Source organism: Orcinus orca, chromosome 18 (genome assembly GCF_937001465.1).
Source record: "Orcinus orca chromosome 18, mOrcOrc1.1, whole genome shotgun sequence".
Classification (NCBI taxonomy): Eukaryota; Metazoa; Chordata; class Mammalia; order Artiodactyla; family Delphinidae; genus Orcinus; species Orcinus orca.
Genome location: NC_064576.1, coordinates 14,502,341 through 14,507,790, shown reverse-complemented (window position 1 = coordinate 14,507,790; position 5,450 = coordinate 14,502,341). Strand labels below are relative to the sequence as shown.

The window sequence follows — 5,450 nt, the reverse complement described above, 5'->3', positions numbered from 1 at the left end:
GTGAGTGCAGTCTGCATCGTTCCCTTGAAAAGTGGTTATTTACTTTTGGAAACTTGTGCCTCCCCTCCTGATAGAAGCCAGGTGAGGTTTATAGACCTTCTTGTTCTATCAGGTCAGAGACTTAAAGAAACAGACACTCAGGAACCTCTCAGGTGGGATTCTGGAAGAAATCCCTCTCAGGTGGGATTCTGGAAGAAAATCCGTTGTCCGGGAGACCCAGGCTCACACGAGACCCAGGAGCCAGCAGCATCAAGTGTTTTCTCCTTCAGACGCCCCACCCCACTGACCTGAGCCCCAGCAAACGCCCCTGTCACTCTAAACGGAGTGATTTAGACTTGAGACTTGGCGACTGGCCGGGGGAATGGAGCCTGACGCAGGTGATGAGACCCTCCTGGGGATGAGGTTTTCCTATGAGGACGGGTCTCCTGAAGGTGATGGGTAGAGATTCACGTGAGAGTTGAACAAGGGCCCTCAATAAAAAACCAGGGGCAAGAGGAATGGTGTGGACCCTGGGGAGTTCCCACGAAGGGACCTTTTTGCAAAAGGCCCAGTTCTTTAAGTGATTTCCCTTTTAGAATCTGGGAAAAGACAAGTTGTCAAAAACTTAAGCCATTTCCTTCTGCACTGAAATAAATTCCCTTTTGAGTTTATTCCGGCCCTTGAGTTAACTGAATTAGAATATCCCTCCCAGTGCAGTGCTGCAGTTCTAGGGAGGCTGATGGGACAGGGTGGTGAGATGGGAAAGGGGACCCAGGCTCCTCTCCTCTACTCACTGACCTACTGGGGAGAGAGTATCATCCTGTCAAGTGGACCGTGACCCAGAAACTCAGGTCTTGAGCGACAGTCCTGTGCAGGGTGACAGAGCCAGGAGGTGAGGGGAAATTCCGCACAATATCAGGGAGCTCTTAGTGCAAGGCTCAAGCACGCCAGTGAGAATGAATCTGCTGTCTGTCACTACATAACCCACCCGAGACATAAGTGGCTTAAAACAGCGGTCATTTATTCATTGCTTAGTACAGTTGTGAGGGGTGATTAGGTGGTGCTGTTGCTGGCCTCCCTGGGCTCACTCACAGGCCCAGCTGGAGGCTCAGCTGGCGCTGGGTGTCCAAGACAGGCCTCACTTCCATCGCAGGGCTGAGCTGGGATGGCTGGAAGAGCTGGGATGGACTGGTTTCTCTCTCCACGTGGCCTTTCATCTCAGGCTGCTTACAGTTTGGTGGTCAGGGAGGGAGTCTGATGGGGTAAGCTGTGAGCTGAGGTCTCCTAAAGGATTAGAAGTCAGCAGTGAGTTTGCCCAAGGGTGAGAGGCTGGTAAGAGGGAGGAAAGTGATTTATAAGAGGGAAAAACATATTCCAAGATCCTGTGAGGGAGGAGGAAGTATGATGCTTTCTAGAAAAACAGGAATAAAGTTAGGCTGGTTACTGCACAGAATACAAGAAAAGATGGAGGGTGGCTGCCAGGTCATGCAGGTTCAAGGAGCTGAGGATTTTCTGTTTAATCTTCATACTAGGAAAAATGGGAAAGATTAAAAGGTTTTAAGCAATGCAGTGACATGATACAAGTTGCTCTTTAAAGAAAGAGCATGGGGGTTTCCCTGGTGGCGCAGTGCTTAGGAATCCTCCTGCCAATGCTGGGGACATGGGTTGGATCCCTGGCCTGGGAAGATCCCACGTGCTGCGGAGCAACTAAGCCCATGCGCCACAACTACTGAGCCTGTGCCCTAGAGCCCGTGCTTTGCAACAAGAGAAGCTACCGCAATGAGAAGCCTGCGTACCGCAACTAAGAGTAGCCCCTGCTCGCCGCAACTAGAGAAAGCCCGCGTGCAGCAACAAAGACCCAACGCAGCAAAAAATAATTAATTAATTTTTTTAAAAAAATAGAGCGTGGTTATGTATTCGAGGTATTGCCAGGGGACTGGAAGCAGGCTTTCTCAACCTCAGCACCACTGACATTTTGGACCAGATAATTCTCTGTCAGTGGTGGGAGCTGTCCTGTACATTGCAAGATGCATAGCAGTGTCCTAGACCTCTACACACTAGATGGCAGTAGTCACTGCCCCTGCCTCCCCCCCACTTAGTTGTAACAACTGATAATGTATCCAGACATTACCAGATGTCCTCTGGGGGAGCCGAATTCCCAGTTGAGAACCACTGGGCTGGAGTGAATGCAGGGCTTCTCTGGCCAGTATGACTGTCTTCCAGGAGAGAAATACTCTTCACTGGGCTTGAGCGGTGGAGCTGGAGCTGAGATAAGCAGATGGGATTAGAGATTCAAGGAGATGAACTCAACAGTATTTGGGTGGACAGACCCATCAGGACAGTCCAGTCCTCAGTCCTCCCTCCGCTTCCCTCCTTCAACATTCTACCTGCTCTGAAAAAAGAATCTGGTGTTGGGAATACTCATGGTCAGATGGCAAAAGGATAACACGTGAAGTATAAATTTCATTTTCACTCCTTTGTCGTTTGTTGATGCAAGGCTCGAGCAGGGTCAAAGTCTGATCAAGGAAATGATTGAAGATCAGCAAGGCAGTGTGTTTACAGGCTTAGTTTGGAATAAGGGAGGTCTAGGGATTTGGAGAGCAAACCCTGAGAAGTGAGGGCAGTGCAGAGAGGGCTCTGGAATGAACTTGCATGAGTCACTGGCAGCAAACCTTAGCAGTGAGGGCTGCAAGTGTCCGATGTCCCAGCCATCAGCCCGCCTGTCTGCAGAGGCCGGCTCGTTCGTTCTTATTGTAATTGTGCCCCCCTTCCCTTGCTTTTTACACAAAGACTCGTAGTTCTCTATCCCGTGCCTGCCTGTAAGGAAGGATTGTGAGTTCCCAACCCTAAAACACTTGGAATTCGTCGGATAGAAGATCCTGCCCTGATTTCTCTACCTACAGAGTGCAGTTTTCTGTAGGAGAGGAAAGGTGGTGTTTTCTGCTCGTATAAAGAAAAAATAGTAACCAAAACCCCTTCCAAATCAAGGTATTTTTCTTGAGTCAAAAGCATCTCCTGAGCCTCCAGCCAAGTCCGTCAAAAGTTGTTAGATGATCTAAAGCTACCAGGGTTCATAAAGGTCATCATATCATTCAGGCTGAGCTTGAGAAGTCTGTCCTTTCTCTGCTTCTCACATGCAGGGGAAATTGAATGAGAAATTTTCACGTCATCTCTACCCTACCCATGCTCTTTTCTTTCTGACTTAATGAATATAGTCACCCAGAAGATAACCAGTCATGTTATGGTCTATTTTACTGTGAAAGTGTTATTATTAAATTAATGACAATGTAATCACATAAAATTTGGAAAACAGTATGAAAAACTGTCAATTCTTTTCTTCACGGTCAGAAGTCTGGTGCCTTTCCATCCACCTCCCAATATTTCTACTGGACAAAGGTGACCATGAATCATCACCACAAACCACAGAGCCGACAGCCAAGACCCTGTCCTACCCATTCTCACTTAGAAGTGAGCAGAAGACTCTTTTAGAGTAAATTCCAATTAATAAACGTAGATGGGTTGGCAGAAATGTTAAAAATTACCATGTGGTAAACATCATAGTAGTAATAGTTACAGGTAAGAATAAATGCTAAAATTACTAGGCAAAAATATGATGAGAAACAAGGTATTGCATACTTCCCTGGCAGGGGAGATACGAAGATCACAAAGGTAGTTTTCCCAGGACGAGCCTCATCCATTGCACTCTGGATGTGCTGACCCCTGAGATTTCCCCAAATATGGGAAACTCGACCGCATAATTTGTAGTAGTGGGGGACTGCGTTCGTGCTTTTCCCTGGAAAAAAAAAAAGAAACAGGATATTGGCATAGACTCAAAGTTATATCGCCACAAAACCCTTAGTAAGTTGAAAGGGAAATAGTAAATTCACAGTGGAGAAACCTGTGATTGAGTTAGTATCACCAATGCTGAAACATATCTACATCATGGGTCTCCTAATATGATGTCAGCTTGACTGTCTACAGAGTGCCCAGATTCACCATTGTTTCTGGGTGAGTCTGTGAGGACGATTAGCCTTTGAATCAGTGGACTCTTTAAAGTAGATTGCCCTCCCCAGTGTGGGTTGCCACCCCCCAGCCTGTTAAGGGCCTGAATAGAAGCAGGGCGGAAGACAGGAATTCAGTCCTTTTTTTCCTGTCTCACCGCTTGAGTGGACATCTCATCTCATCTTCTCCTGCCCTTGGACTGGGATTTACATCTTTGCCTCCCTTGGTACTCAGGCCTTCTTCGGACTTGGACTGAATCACACCACTGGCTCTCTTGGGTCTCCAGTTTTCAGACGGCAGATTGTGAAACTTCTCAGCCCTCATAATCATGTAAGTCAATTCCTCGTAATAAATCTCCCTTATATAGGTATGTATGTATCTCTATCTATGTATATGTCGATGAAAAATAGATCAATAGTCAACCTAAGAAAGAAACGGAAAATGTTATTGGTGCCAACCCGAGGATTATAACCCCGGAACACTGTCTTTTAGAAAGCTCTGAGGACTGTTCTGCCCCGTTAGAGATCAAAGCACAGTTATATATGTTTTTGAGACAAAGGGTAATTTGTCAAATGACGTATTGACAGTTCCACAGTCCAGATCTGCAGGTACAAAGTAAGTAGTGGGACATCTGACACCTTACAAGATTAAGAAGGCAGGTTATCTCCTGAGGAGTTTATCAAGTAATGGGTCATCCTGACTCTTTACAAGGTTAAGAAGGAATGTTATCTCCTAAGGAGGTCTGGTCAATGCAGATGCACAATACACACTAAAGGGGAGGGAGGAGGCCCAAACAAAGAGAGAAAAGTTAAATTTTTCTTGTCTTGCCATAAAATACGAATTTTATTTCATCTCCTGTTAGTTTTTTTCTCTGGAAGGACACAACATCATTTCTGTGTTATTCTTGCCAAAAATGCGTACCTGAATTTAATCACAAGAAGACATTAGACAAGCCCAAAATTCACCAGGAACCTTCGTGTTGCCGAATTCAATAATCATTTCTCATTCCACGTTTTACTCAACCTATAAGTATTATGTAATATTGTTAAACAGCTGTCTTTAAATCACTTTCTTCTCTTGCTCTCTAGGGCATAACTCTCTTTTGATTCTCCTCCTACCTTATAGTTAGTCTCCTCTTCTGATTTCTTTTCATCTTCCTACTAATGGAATTTTACTTTCCATCAACTGTACTGACCCCCAAGGTGATCTCATCCACTCCTATGGCTTTGTAGCTGCAGGAGGACCACTGATTACATTCTCATTCTAGGCAGCAGGAATAAAGAAGGGAAGGATAAGACCCCCAACCAACACCCTTAAATATCAGCACAAAACTCCTCCACCTACGTTCCGCCAGCCAGAATTTAGTCCCACGACCGCTCTTAGCTGGAAGGACCATGTGCCAAGCTGCCAACAAGGTTCTGTTATCGCAGAATAAGAGAAGGACAGACATTGGATAACTAATAACTCTT

The 5,450-nt window shown here is 45.8% G+C and overlaps 1 non-coding gene across 1 annotated transcript; it reads left to right on the top strand.

Annotated features, from left to right (window-relative positions):
- The first annotated feature begins 3,611 nt into the window (after nt 1-3,611).
- Nucleotides 3,612-3,775, top strand: LOC117202806 (U1 spliceosomal RNA). The gene has a single exon (XR_004485282.1). It is a non-coding gene; the product is annotated as a U1 spliceosomal RNA (small nuclear RNA).
- The last annotated feature ends 1,675 nt before the right edge of the window (nt 3,776-5,450 follow it).